Consider the following 15,548-nt stretch of genomic DNA (forward strand, 5'->3'; position numbering starts at 1 on the left):
AGGGCACTATCAGAAGGTCGGTCCTTCATTTGGTAGAGAATGACTTCTCTCTTCCCTCTCCATGCTGAGTATATTAGCTCAGACAAACATCAGATTCTTTTCAGAATCTGTTGTGGCTTAACCTACACGCCCATGGGAACTGGTTCCCTTAGGGCCTGTTAGGCATCAGGGCTTGTTTACGGTTTTCAAAAAAGGTCTTGCCAGCTTGGAAGAAAGAAATCAGTGTGTAAATTCAATGCCTTCCAAGACCTTCCCGCACACTGCTGCCTGCTTGAATGCATTGCCTTTGCTACACTCCAATGCTCATTTCATGCTGGGCCGTGAAAGGACATAGGGCATTGTTCGGAGGCATAAGCCTGCTAAGGCAGCACACACTGACCCCATGCAATTCGCAGCGTAGGAGCCACTAAGAGAGATGAGCTGAGTCACATAGCAAGGACATAAACCAGAAAACTGAATGAACTAGATTAATGAAGTCCAATTTGGCTCTGGACAAGCTGGATTTTGAGTGTTCTCTGGCAGCGCGTACGATGCTGAACTATGATTTTGTTGAGCATTTGAGTCATGCTGTGTTCTAGGGAACCAAGAGAAAGGTGGGGCCAAATCCATCCCTGGTGTAAGTGAATCAGCTTCAGTTAGTCAGCTGAACGGCTCATTGGAAATGGACAGCCCAAGCCACACGAGAAACCTTTACCACTGACAAACATGGGTTTCTGATCTGTGTCAGATCCCTTTTCTCCCAGCCTCATCTGTGTCAGATTCCCTTCCTCCTCTCTATCTTCGGGCACCCACTTAAATAACCCACCAAATAGCAATAAAGAATAGGGTCAATAGCACGACAGGTAATCACCTTGCTTATTGCAAGCCTGCTGCGTACATGTGCAAGAGGTAACACTTCCTCCCAGCATCACGATTCCACAAGTAATTTTGTGCGTTTCCAACGGACTATTGTTACTGCCCCTGTGCTCGTTAATTTCTTAAGATCACATCACAAAAGGATGCCCACAAAAGCTGAAATGAAAATCAGCTTGTCAAGTCACTTGAAAACAAGTTGAGAAGCATCAGGATAATAAAAAAAGGAGCACTTGCATGCTGGGGTATGTGCAGAGATGGAAGGTTTCATTAGACAGCCGTCCTACTGAGGACTCCAAAGTCCCCACTGATTACTTTGTGCAAAAATGGCCTTAACACAGCGTGCTCTGAATGCAAAGGTGAATGCATACTATTATCACATGTGTTATAGCAGCTTTCATCTAGAAGGATTCCAAAGCATTGTGGGAACCTGTTGGTAAACCTGACTGACAGGCAGGCATTGCTAGGGCAGAGCAAAGTATGTGTTTAAACCACACACGGGCAGGGCTGCCCAGAGGGGGGGGCCAAGTGGGGCAATTTGCCCCAGGCCCCACAGGGGCCCTGCGAGCCCTGGCCTGGCGGCAGTCCAGGTCTTCAGCGGCATTTCGGCGGCAGGGGGACCTTCAGTTGCTGTGTGTCTTCAGCAGCACTGAAGGGCCCCCAGCCGCCGAAGACCCGGACTGCCGCCGGGTGAGTACAAGCACCGCAGCTCCCCCCTTTGCCCCAGGCCCCCTGAATCCTCTGGGCGGTCCTGCACACAGGAACACTACACAACTGCTCAACAGCAGCAAGTTAATGCTTGACATTTGCGTAGCTTACGGTTTTAATTTGCACACAAAACCCAGAGTCTGTCATGCCTCTGCCATCTCCCCGGTCCTCCTTAAAAAAAACAAAAAAACAAAAAAAACAAAAACCTGCTTCTTCCAAAAGGCCTATAAAAATCTAGTTCTTCCCCCAAAGGAGTATTTTAAAAAGCACCTGAAAGAGTTAAAGAACACACATGATGCCTGCTAGACAACTCCACTCAGTCAGCCACTGCCTGTTGCATCCCGTTCCCCATCCCTCATCTCTATGGTGGGTGGTTTAATTAAAGGCCAGTCCTGCACCATTGTGGTCAATGCAAGTTTTTCCATGGACGTGCAAGTCAGGAAGATCCTGGCCTGAGACTGTAAGCTCCTCAGCACTGTAAGAACCTCGCACAATCGTAGTGTACTGGCGTTTAATAATTAACGGTCTCCAGTAGCTTGTGAGGTTGAAACAAAAAGGAGCAGATTTTCAAGAGCAGCTCCAGGCCAGATTTTTCCAAGCACTTAGCTCCCACAGCTGGGCCAGATTTTCAGAACAGTTCAGCTACCACTGAGGCACCAAAAAGGCTAGACATTCACGAGTTTCCATATGTGCGGAGTTCTTCTGAAAAATACAGCCTCAATTTAATGAAAGGTTTAAGATTTTGTCCAGAATTTCACCCACTTAAGCTCTCTCATTTCTGCAATGCTAATAGCACAATTAGGAGTAATACACCCTGCTGGAATAGTTAGTTAGCTGCAAACATCTGGGTCTAGCATCTTCTTCCAGTGCCCATGCCGTAGATTAATGCTACCGAACCGTAAATCCTCATCCTGCATCCACACAAGTGGCTTCCCCTAGTGACTTGCACAATATTTATGAAATTAACCAATAGAGATCAGAAGCGTGCTGTATGTGACATGCAGCATGTATACAGGTTGCCAGGGTTTCAGGTTACATCGTCCTCCAGGGCACTGCTCTGTGCCACACAACACACCCTAAACCCAGAGCTTTCTGCTCCACGCAATGCAAGTTTTAAAAGTTCATTAGTTTCACTAGCGCTAAAAGCCACCCTAAGTTGCTTGCTCATCTAGGAAACGTTTGAAAGGTTTTGTCGCTTTCCTTCCCAAGGCAAACAGCAGCCGAAGCCAAAAGAGAAAGCTGTGTAAAGTTCTGCATGGAGGCAGCTGTGTCAGTGCAAAAAGGATTTAGCACTAAACACGTGTGTACATCCCGCTGGCAGCGCGCTCTCAGCCGCCTCACCAAAACCAGGTGCTCCCCCAAGATCAACAGCTGCCCCCTTTAACAGGCTTCTCGCTTCCCAGCAAAGCTGCCTAACCGTTTTTCCCTCCCAATCTCACCTCAGCCAGAAGGAGCTTCGCATTTGCTGAACGGGCCAGAGTAATGTTCCTCTGCGACAGACCAGAATTGCAACAACAGGATCAGGCAGTGACCTGCTCTGAAGGAGGAATACCAGACCACCTGCTTGTACTTTTCACCCCCATGCTCTCTCTCACTCTTTTCCCTCTCCGGCCTTTCAGGCAGAGCCCCTGCCAGGACTGTCCTTTGGATCAGAGGAAGCGGCACTCCCCTTAGTTCCTTAAATACAGTCAGATGAAGTTTTCTTAAGGTGGCACCTACAAGTTCTCGCCTTCCAGATAGCTACTTTGCTTTGTTTACTGGCCAATTCTTTGACTTGCTGTCTCTACTTTCCAGCTTAGCTATTTGCTTCCCCTAATCTTTTTTTCCTTAAAAATTATTATACATCTCTACCCCAATATAACGCCACCCAATATAACACGAATTCGGATATAACACGGTAAAGCAGCACTCCGGGGGGAGGAGGCGGGGGGGGCTGCGTGATCCGTCGGATCAAATCAAGTTCAATATAATGCAGTAAGATTTTTTGGCTCCCGAGAACAGCGTTATATCACTATATATAGCACACACACTCCTATTGGACTTTCAGTCAGACACAATATTCATGAGAAACTGCTACAAATGTGATTAGGAACAAAACTACCAGTTTCAAAATTAATCACCTAGTACAAGTAAAATTATAAAAGGAAATGGCTGTCAGACAAGGCTTCCACAGGTTTGACACAGAAATACCCAGATCTAACACCTACATGTGTCGTTTGACAGAAGTATTAAGAGAAAAGGTTGAGCAGACTTTCGGGAATTGATTTTCTTTTAATCTTTTTTCAGGAAGCAGCTAGTCTGAATCCTAATGTTTTTCCACCTGTTCCTCAGCTTTGGATTTAAGACCTACTTACACACAGGTATGACAAGTTTGCAACACACTGTGCATTTGCAGTGGAGTTTTTATTTCATCTCCCACCTGAATAAAAAAAATTCAGTGGGCTATTCCAAGTTAGCCCTGGATTCCTTATACATGTAGGGTACGTCCAGACTACCTGCCGTATTGGCGGGTAGCGATCGATTTTTCGGGAATCGATAAATCGCGTCTCATCTAGACGCGATATATCGATCCCCAAAAGCGCTCCCGTCAACTCCAGAACTCCACCGGAGCAAGTGACGGTAGCAGAGTCGACACGAGGAGCTGCGGACGTTGATCCCGCGTGGTGAGGATGGGAGGTAAGTCGGAATAAGATACTTCAACTTCAGCTATGGTATTCCCGTAGCTGAAGTTGCGTATCTTACATTGACACCCCTCCCAGTGTAGACCAGGCCGTTATGTATGTGACCCCACTTAAAGTGTTAACTTGTAAATGCCGGCTTGGAGAAACTGCTTGATCAGCTATCTTGAGGGTGGTCCATTGTTGCCTAGCAATATCAGTTTGTTCTGATGACAATGTTTATAAGGTGGGTGGGAAACTTGAACGGGTGCAGACTTTAGCAGGCCTGAACTGGTCTCCTGCAGTTTAATTTATCTCAATATATTTATCTTTTTAAATTTACCTCTGGCATCTAAGGGGTACAAATCCACACAGCTTCAATGGAGTTATGCCAATTTACAATAGCTGAGAATCTGGCCCTATTATTATTGGGCTAAATATAACAATATTGATGATTAAAAACAAAAGATACAAGTAATAAAGCAAAGACTCTTTTCACAGTGCCATTGCAAGAGAGGTAGAAAGAATCAATGGTGCTTACAAGGAAGAGGAGAATGGCCCTTTTTGTAACACACCATACAGCCTCTCCAGGAGTCAAATCAGCTTTATACAAATAGATATTGAGCCATATTCTTACACTCCTTTATAAGGAGCCTTGGAAATAAGAAAATTAAAAGATCTACATTTTTATACACACATGCTACTTAATTTTTACCATTTGATTTCTAATGCAGACATTAAATTCAAACTGAAAACAAATGTGCACTTTTTTTTTTTTTAAATACACAGTGAGGGTAATTACCCATTGGAACATCTTCCCACGAGATGTGGGGGGAATCACTGTCACTAGGCATCTTTAAATCAAGATTGAATTAATGACTAAGGCCCTGATGTTACAGACACTTATGCACGTGTGTCACTTTACTACAGGAAATAGTTCACACAGGAGTTAAATTATGTGCTAAGTGTTTGCAGGTTTGGGGCCTAAAAGCAATAGTCTGTTCAACTATAGATTATTGGGTTGGAGACAGGAATCACTCGAAGAAGCTGTGTGGCTTGTGCTGTGCTGGAGAGCAGACTTGGGGATCAATGGTCCCATCCGGCTGCCCAGGAAGCACAGTTTATGAATGAACATTCACCCGCGGTTTCATTTTTTAAAGTTGTTGTCGCTCAGAGGTTCGAGAAGCTGAACAGCACTAACCTCCCCTGACATGACCCAGAGAGGCCAAAGCTGGCTACTCAGTAAACGTGTTCATGGTTAGCCTGCTTAGAGGGTGGGTGTCTGGGGGAGGGGTTCTACTTAGATGTCCTTTACTCTTGAGCTATTGGGGCTTTTTGTCAGGTGTTGCCTGACAGCAGATCTTTTGCCAGGGCTTAAAGAAAGAGCCATCAGAGCATTTTAATACCAGGGACAAAAAACTCAGCAGGGGAACTGCGTTAAAATCTCCACAGGAATTATTCTGTGCTTTCGATTTTGCTTGGTCCCGTTTGAAAAGGGACATCAGTGATTTGAAAATAAAAATCAGACTGAAGTAGAGTTCTGACAATTAACTCTTACAGTTACCGTAACAATAGTAACAAGGATCAGAGGAAAATAGTGGGTTGCTTTTCAGTTTTTGTGCATTTAATAGTCCTTTGACTAGTCATTGTTTCCCCTGGATCAGGTCCTAATGGACTCCCCACAGGATGCAAGTCAATGGAAAGACTCCTATTGACTTGAAATCTGAGTGATTAGTTTCTGATCCACAGCCATTCATGTATGCTACAATTAGAGCCATCTCACGGACCCCAGTTTCAGTGCAGTTGTAACTATATTTAAGATGGTCTGGTCTCCCCAGGCAAAGCCATATCTTATAAACATGGTCAGAGCACACTGTGTGGCCATTGTGTCCACCTAAGATCATAGAATATCAGAGTTGGAAGGACCTCAGGAGGTCATCTGGTCCAACCCCCTGCTCAGAGCAGGACCAATCCTCAGACAGATTTTTGCCCCAGATCCCTAAATGGCTCCCTCAAGGATTGAACTCACAACCCTTGGTTTAGCAGGCCAATGCGCAAACCACCAAGCTATCCCTCCCCTGTAACAGGCAACGTTTTTGGGTGTGTCCAGAATGAGGATTTTAAAGAATTCTCCCACCATTACACCGCCATTTGTGCTAACAGGGGTGGGAGTGCTGAAATACCCCAGCCACCAGCGTTTTCACCACTGTGTTTTCTAGACCTAACGTGCTCCGGGGATATGTACTGTTTCTTTAAGTCTGGCACCAGAAGCCAAGCAGGAGTGAGGCTGAGGCAGGTTCTAGGCAGAAGAGATTACAGAGAAGCAGAGACTGGTTTTAGGAACGCACCGTTTTCCTTAGTCTAATTCCATTAGAGTTCCTTGTTCAGTGTTAGCAGAAAGTATCCTATTGTTTTGCCAATGTCATGTGTCACTGGACTCAGCCATTTTACCCCATACCATCTAATCTTACTCTGCAAATCCCTACCTGAACAGTTTAACCTCTGTATTCTCTTCATAGGGCACTCCCCTTGCATAGAGACTCACTGTTTTTGCTTTCTGTTTTTCCATGCCAGTCTGCAAAGGAAACATTAGGTAGCAAACAGCACAAAGGTAAGAACATCAGACATGTCATACCTGCTTGGACCCACCCCTGCGCTGAAATGGTTCATCTCAACGCTCGCCTTGGGAAAGGGGCAGGGGAGGGCTGTTTTGCCTTCACGGCTGTGTTTGCATCATTGCTTTGGCGGCCAGCAAGAAGTCTCCGTAACAAGCCATGATTGGGGGAGCCTGCTGCACGTGCGTATCCATGAGACGGAAGCCAAGTAAGAACCAGGTTTAAAACAGAACAGGAAGCAGCCGTCGCCCAGGATCAACGTGCTTGCTTCCAATCCACACTGGGTTGCAGCACTAACCTGGCAGCTCCTGAAGGGTCGGGAGGACCATAGGGTGGTTTGTCTCTTTATAGGCTGTGGGCCTGATTCTCCACTGCCGTGCACCCCGCATCACCACCTGTGCCAAATGGACACCAAACACTAGGAAGTCAGAATGGGAGCGTTTTACACCCATTCTGCACTGGTGTAAGCAATGGTGAACAGGAATAGAGCACCGGGCCCTGCCTATCCCACCCCCTACCACCAGGGCGTTGTTCTTGCACTGAAATGTGGAGGCAGTGTGACCTAGTGGACACAGCACTGGACTGAGACTGACGACCTGGTTTCTATTCCCTGCTCTGCCACTGGCCTGCTGGGTGACCTTGGTCAAATCACCCCCCCACTTTGTGCCACGTTTTCCCTACCTCTAAAATAGGGTGGCTGTTGCTTTGTAAAGTGCTTTGAGATCTATTGATGAAGAGTGCTACGTAAGAGGTATTAAGTGTCCCAACATGCTATAGGATGGCTTTTGCTGTCTTCCTCCGGTTAAGATAAATGACCACCAGTCGGACATCTTTTCTGCAGCCCCTTCGAGATGTTGAAAACCAAAACAACGTTCTATCAGGTAGCATTTCTATGGCATGTTTTCAGGCATGGAGCAATCTCTGAGCATAGACTCCTTCATATATTATGCTTAAATCCTAACAAGCCCATTAATCCAGTTTCAGCTATAGACACTATGAAATGAAGAACTGAGCTTCTGATCTTTGAAGTGTATTGAAGAATCTAACACTACCTGCCCATGAACAAAGAAGAGAAGGTAGACCAAGAAATCCCCAGCCCCTTTGACAGAGCTTTGCGCCGGATGGCGTTTCGGACCCACTCAGGGTCAGCGTTTACAAAGCCTTGGTCAATAAAACAACTTGTCGACTTGCCAGACAAATACAAAGGCGGGTCCCAAGCTGAAGGAGCGACCTTGGGATCACTCTCATTCTGTGCAGGTCTTTCAGGCTCTCAGTCTGTGAGGAAGCCACTCGCCACCCAAGAACCTGCCCTCGGTATCTAGGATAACCCTCATCAGCCACTTCTAAAGCCATGGGGGGGGGGGGGAGGGCGGCGTTATGTTGCATTGATTAGCCCCTACTCATGGAGTAGTATCGCTCCGGTCCACGGGACTCCTCACCTAAGTGCTCCTCTACATGACTAAGCAACACACAATCAGCCTTGTCTAGGCTAAGCTACCCACTGCTGACAATGGCTGTGCACAATAGGGGGCGACTCAACCAGCGAGCACCACAGGTTGTCATCCCAGCTTCTGAAACGGTGCTGCCTGGGCAAGCAGTTCGGCCTGGTCTATGTGCTAACCTGCATTCAGCACAGGCTCGGCGGCAGCCATCAGGGAGATTTTCTTAGCGCGGACAAGGCTTTAGGATTCTCATATCAGCCCAAGGCCAATGCAACTCAGCGGCACTTGTCCTACTTTCCCTCTTCCACAGAGCCACAGAAAGCAGAAGTTAGAGACTGAGGGAGGGAGGGAAGTCCTGCCGGGTCAGCTAGTCTAGCTCCCTGCCTCTGCAGGCTGGTTCCCTACACAACGGCTCTTTCAGGGTTAGGAAGACATGTTCTAGACCAGAGGTGGGCAAACTACAGGCCATGGGCCACATCCAGCCCGCGGGACCGACCTGCCCGGCCCTTGAACTCCCAGCTGGGGAGGCTAGCCAGCCCCTGGCCCCTCCCCCTGCTTTCCCCCTCTCCCCCAGCTTGCCATGCCACCAGCACTCTGGGCGGCGGGATTGCGAGCTCCTGCCAGGAAGCGAGGCAAGCTCCAGCCGGGCAGTGCAGCTGCCAGACATGCTGCCCTGAATGGCATGGTAAGGGGGTGGGTAAGGTGCAGGGAATCCCAGGAGGCAGTCAGGGGACAGGAAGCGGTTGAACAGGCATGGGAGTCCCGGGGGGCATGTCAGGGGTGTGGATGGGGTGGGGTAGTCAGGGGACAGGGAGTTGGATGGGAGGGGGTTTCTGAGCGGGGTGGGAAGTGGCGGATGGGAAGTGGGGGCCAGGCTGTTTGGGGAGGGACAGCCTTCCCTACCTGACCCTCCATACAGTTTTGGAACCCTGATGTGCCCCTCAGGCCAAAACAACCACCAACAAAAAGTTTGCCCACCTCTGCTCTAGACCCTTGAGTCATCTGAGCTCTCCCTCCACCCCAAGAGCTGTTGCCATTATTTATTACTGGACAAGCCACTAGGAGTCCAAGATACAGAGTGGCTTTTGCCTTGTTTTGCGTTCAGTGTTTCAAACAGTCCCCAGCTGGAATTCAGGTGAGATCACAGCCTGCCCTCCTCCTCTCCCGGACCCCCAGTGGGTGTTGGCTGTCTGCTGTTAACGCCACTCATCCCACCTCCCCACAGTTGATTCATTCACAACTCCAGCCCTGGAGCCACTTCTTTTCAAAACCACGCAACCACATGCTGGGATCTCTACTGGTGAGAGGTTCTGTTCACTCCTAAGAACTCTAGTTGTTTCCCCATCACTGCCTGCTTGTTAGGCTCCTCCATCCCAGTGTTTTTCTTCCAGGCTAAGCTCTTTGGGGCAAGGACTGTAATTTATTATGTGCACATACGAGACAATAAGGCCCATCCTGGCTGAGGGCTTTGGGTGCTACTGCAATTTAAGCATTAATGAGATGACCGACCGACCAACCAACCAGTGAAACTGTCTATGACCCCAGGCTCCCTCTTCCAGAAATGTCAGGCCAATCTCATTGCACTCTGACAAGTCTAGTTTTAAAAGTGTCCCAACCAATGGAGTTTGCGCTATTTTCTAGCATCTCACAGATAAGCAATGGGTGTGATGTTTCCACTTGCTTTCACGTCAGGCAAATTCCTGGCTGAAGATACAGGGAAAAGAAAGTTTCATAATAATTCAATGCAAAAAATTTTCTATTGTGTTCTAAACCTCTTCTTTTAGTAGTCTTGGGAAGCTACATTAGATTGAACATCAAGCATGCTGTAGAGACATAAGCAAACAGTCATAAACCAAGCTTCTCTCACTGGACTGTTTTTGTTTTTTAAAGAAGACAGAACCAACCAGATTTTTTTTTTTACTCTGCTGCTCTGTTGTGCCTGTAGCTAGCCAAAAAAAAAAAATCTTCCCAGTGCATCACACACATTACACAAACACACACCGGCCCGGATCCCACATCAAGTGCCACATCTGAGGATCCTCTGCCTGCATCAGTGCAGGACCAGGGCCCTATCGCGTACTGGGACCCACTCCCTCCCAGTGACCTCAGTGCCCTCCTCAGCTTCAGAGCCCCCAGCCCCTCACCCCCCCCCAGCCCCCCACACCCACAGAACAGAACCTCTGCAGCTCCTCCCCCCCTGCCCACCTTGCCCACTCCTGCTCCAGGAGAAGAGCAGCAGCTAAGCTACCCCACCATGTGAAATTAGAGGAGCCGCACATGTTCACCAAACTCTGATACAGCTCCATGCCAGGCAGCTCCTCTGGCCACCCCACACACACCCCACACACACACACATGCAAGCCTGCTGGCCAAGCCTGCCTCCCATCTCTCCCCTGCTCAGCTGCTCCCCCAGAGAGAGAGAGCTCCCCCCACCCACAGCCCCTCACCCCTCCTGAAGCCGTGGGCAAGGACTCAGGAGCCAGAGAGGAGCCAGGAGCAGTGTGAAAAGGAGTGAGGACATCCCTCCTCCTATCTGATACAGTGCCAAGGTACATCAGCCCCCACTGGCACACAGGTTCCCAGCCCCAGAATGCCCACCGGGAAGAAGTTTCTCTGCACAAGGTCCCTGTAATCTCTGCCCTCCTGAGAGCTGCCACAAGAGCAAATGAGGTCAGCCAGGAGACTATGAAAAGGAGCCAGAAGATGCAATGATTCAGCACATGTGAACCAGAGATTAGCTGTGCAGGTTTCAGGGTACCTTTGTTTAGTAGATTTCTTATTTGCCAGAGCTCTGTGGTAAATATTGGGGGGAAAAGAAAAGAACTGTTAGCAAAAACTGGCGCTACCCTTATTTTGTCACAGCAGACAGACAAGTGCTCGCAGTAGCTATCAACATGCTATTGATTGCATGCCATCCATCTGGCTCGGGTTTCATCTGGAGTATGCATCCTTCAGTCCCACTGAATCTCTTGAGAGGTGCAGTTTCCAGAACATTTTATAGCATGCTTTTCTTTTGCACAGGCTTGTTTACAATGTGGACGGCTTTATGACTGGGGAAAGAAAATCACCTCCATAATCATGCATTACCATCAGCCCTCATTATTTACTCTTAATGATTTTATAGTATTTTAACATTAGTCCCTGAGAAATTTTAGTTGTCCCAAGGAGAATAGCTGCTTGTAACCATTTGCTAATTACAAGTATGAATGTCAATTAATTCATTTAGCTAATTATCCACTCTATGAGCATCATGCACCAAAGAACTGTAAAAGACAGGCATATGGTGATAGATTGGAAACAAGAACGTAGTGTGTGTGTCTGTGTATTCATCCAGTAGACTGGGGGGACATGTGTATGTTTAGTTAGCACGCCAGAACACCCCAGATGAATGTATTTAGTCAGTGTAATAGCTAGGGGAATACAACTGCTATAAACCATAATTACAGCATTATGCTAATTGTGCCTGAAAAGCATCAAACCTATCTTTGCAACTTTTGTTTGGAGACTTGAGCATAGGTCAAGCATCTAAAGTGTTTCTAATTGTGCTGCTGCCTTCAATGTGTGTGTGGGGGGGGGGGGGGACGGTTTTCCATTGCATTTAGCAAACCTCTTGAAAATAATTACTTGTTGCTCAAACAAAACAGCCTAACAAGGAACAGTAAGTCCCTCACAAGCCTGATTCCAAAGAGATGCAAAAGTTAAAGTGGAAGGTTATGAGCTATAAATTTTGCTTTATGTTTTTACATGGCGTCTTGGGGGAGGGAGGGGGTGCGGAAGCATGCAACAAGCCAATAGGAAAAGCAACACCTCAAAAAAAAATAATAATAATAAGCCTGTTTGCTGCCCGAGACGACATGACTAATTAGTGTAAGTCTCAAAAGGGAAATCATCATTCCAAGTTGGTGTGCAACATTAACTGATGCATTAAGGGGATGTGTTAGGAGATCAAAACAAACTGATTCTTCCTCCTGCTCTCTGAAAGTCACAGGACAAAGAACTGCAAGTTTTATACTAAACCTGATCAACTCGTGCTCAATGAGATTAAAGTTTTCTATTAGAAAAAGACAAGAACGGTTTTTCAGAAGGAATCTCTAATACAGTGTTCAAAAGATTAAAAAAAAAAAAATCACACACCATTGCAGTCTTCCTTCCCTCCCCCCACATCCGAATGCTCCTAAACATTAAAGCCGACAAGGTTCGACAGAGCACTCCTGTTATAGAATCATCACTTGTAGAGGGTAACAGATAGCAACTTCCAGATCGGAATTCTAAAGACTCTGGAAGGACTGGTACCAAATTCTGCCTGTGAAGTAACACCACTAGCCTTCAGTGGAGGTATTTGGGACTGATCCTGGTGGTGCTACATTAAAAGTCAAATGTCGTTAGTGCGGATTTACCTGACTTTAACAAAAAATTTGACCAAGGACTTCCAGAACTAGAAAATCCAATTCCATCTCATCCTCAGTGAAGGTGAACTATTAGCAAACAAGCCGACTGCATGTGTTGGATTCAAGGTAAAATAAAAAAATGCAGCTTGCAAAAACATTTACATCTCTAATCAGTGACCAGGAAAACTAGTAAGAACGTTTCCTCAAGTGGGAATGAGCTCTCACATTAGAAGGTCTTTGACTTGGGAAAAAAAATACGAACTGCAAAGAACAAAACAAAAATTAAAAAATGTTTTCTTAGGGCTCTTTATACATCCCAGAGGAATAGTAAAAATAACTCCAAGTTGTGTTTGGGTTTTTACATTTGCAATAGCAGGTCCTGATTGGGTAGCTTTGGCAAGACTTTTGGAGGGTTGTGATCATGACTTTGCAGATGGAAACATGAGCTCCAGCTCTGCTGACCCCCGAGTGAGGGAGGAGGAGATAATGAATCCTAGGACGGAGTCACTCCGGGAAAGGAAAGAGGAGACAGTGTGGGATATTTCTGATCTAAAAGCAGCTAACTGCTTTTGACTGCTGAGGACATTGCCAGACACTAGAAGGTGCAGGAAGGGGCATCAACTGGCTTTTCATTTCCTTTTGAGCATGGAGTTGTGTGAAACCAGCCCATTGGGTAAGGTGACTGTTTACAAAGGAAGCTTCTTATCGCTCTCTGGAGCCAAGCATGCAAAGACCCTCATGGAGGGAATCTGTGGAGCCAGGAGCAGCTCAAGGACTGTTTAGTCATGAACGCTACAAACCAGCAGATGGCTCCAGGACACGCGGTAGGATTCCAAGCCCCAGAGTCACCAGCGTGAAGCTAGATCATGAACAAAGGCCATTGCTATGGGGTGGCTGTCTCTGGTGTCTGCGAAGCGAGACATTCTCATGAACACGTGTCCACATCCCACTGGCCTGCGTTGGCAGTCTCAGTAGGGAGGCCAAAGAACTAGCCACCACTGAATAGGGTCTCTGCCGAACTAGGCTTACTTGAGTTTTTAGTGGGATAACACGGGAAGCTTGTGCTGCTGCCTCCATTCTGCAGATGAAGAGGGAACACTGGAGCCTCCGCGAAGCAGCATGGTTTAGTGGAAAGGGCACCCAGTCCTAGTGACCTAGAGCAGAGGTGGGCAAACTACAGCCCAGGGGCCGCATCTGGCCCTTCAGACATTTGAATCTGGGCCTTGAGCTCCCGCCAGGGAGCAGGGTCAGGGGTTTGCCCCACTCCACACGGATCTTGAAATCAGTAGCATGTGGAGGGGCAGCCAAGGGGCTCCATACACTGCCCCCGCCTCAAGCGCCACCTCCACAGCAATGCTCAGAATAAAAAAAGTCTCTGGTGTCGTTAATCCAGCACTTTATACCAAGATTAAAAAAAAAAAAAAGAGACAGAACTCAAGTCTTGTCCAGAACAGCTCTACTTCCACCAGGCACAACTACTGTTAGATTAACCTTTTTAAAAGCTGCCTGCAAATGTTTCTGACCCCCTACATCAGAACCACTGTATGTGGCATTACTCCTCTGGCCACTGATGGGTCTATAGATACTGTTCACGTGCCACAGTTTGTTTGGTTCTCTCTTTTTGCAAGAGGGAAGAGCTGACTGAACAACTTGATTTGAAAAATACCCCAAAAGGCCAGGATCTTTGATACTCACAAGTTACTTGTGACTAAAGCCGATTACTCTGCATAAATTAAAACTCCTTCATTGCAAGTGCTGGAGCCGCGCTAACTACAGGGCAAAATATTGGATTTTGTGCTCTTGTGAAAAATGATCATTACTTCCCAGATGTGCTGGTTCTTCCGTGGTATCATTCGTCAGTGGGCTTCTTGTGCCAAGAGAGAGAAATTTAATGAGGTCATGACACTGCTCAAAAGTAATTAATAATTTTAATCAGTAAAGACTCTGACCTATCGGCAGTTTCATTGCTTCTTAGAGTATGTTAAACAAGATCTTTTTTTTTTGTTAAAGTCACGTTCATTGGCTCAGTAGAAAGTGAACATAGTCGTACAGACATTCAGATCTTTAATGAAAAATCTCAAAATAACCTTCAGCAAGCAAGACAAAGTAAATTCTCTCCATTCTCAACCCCCAACCCAGCCAAACACCACGCTGATTGCCGACTACACTCATCATCCCAACTATATACACGTTACCTAACCCACCTGGGCTGACTGCAGGCTTTGAACCCAGGACCTAAAAGTGTGAGCCTTTATGGCTTAGGCTAAACTAAGTCCATCAGCTGGAAGCAGCAACACACACAACTTTTATATGGATCAGCCACTAGAGGCGGACAAAGGGTATGTCTACACTACCCACCAGATCCACGGGTAGTGATCGATCTATCGAGGATCGATTTATCACATCTAGTATATACACGTGATAAATCGATCCCTGATCGCTCTGCCGTCAACTCCTGTACTCCACCATGGCGAGAGGCGGAAGCGGAGTCTATGGGGAGTGGCGGCAGTCGACCCTGCGCCGTGAGGACAGGAGGCAAGTCGAGCCAAGATACGTCAACTTCAGCTACTCTATTCTCATAGATGAAGTTGAGTATCTTAGGTCGATCCCCTCCAGTGTAGCCCAGGCCAAAGACACTCTTCCGGAACTAGCATAGGTTATATGCAGCAGAACCAAGTGCAACCATCCTCATCCTTCACACACAGCTGCAGCCTCGGGAAAGAGTCCCATCAAGAGAAATACAAATTTGGCCTTTTCAACACAGTGTAGAACCAAGGCACATCTGCATTCATTGGACGGAATCTACTCGGATATGCTCACTGGAAGCTGACCTGAACTGCAGCATCCAGCCAGCCAGGCCAAAGCATTTCAAATGTGGGTATTCAA

At 47.0% G+C, this 15,548-nt stretch overlaps 1 protein-coding gene across 6 annotated transcripts in view; it reads right to left on the reverse strand.

The window, feature by feature from the left end:
- ACOT11 (acyl-CoA thioesterase 11) overlaps positions 1-15,548 on the reverse strand; it is a 133,157-nt gene that overhangs the window by 68,248 nt on the left and 49,361 nt on the right. Inside the window, exon 1 of one of the 6 annotated variants that reach the window (XM_039483515.1) lies at positions 3,000-3,189. The exons of the other annotated variants lie outside the window; for them this stretch is intronic. The gene's annotated coding sequence lies outside the window, so the exon portion shown is untranslated. Of the gene's footprint in view, positions 1-2,999; positions 3,190-15,548 lie in introns of those variants that run through there. 6 annotated transcript variants of the gene reach the window in all.

The sequence above is a fragment of the Mauremys reevesii genome, linkage group 8, assembly GCF_016161935.1.
Source record: "Mauremys reevesii isolate NIE-2019 linkage group 8, ASM1616193v1, whole genome shotgun sequence".
NCBI classification, from domain to species: Eukaryota; Metazoa; Chordata; order Testudines; family Geoemydidae; genus Mauremys; species Mauremys reevesii.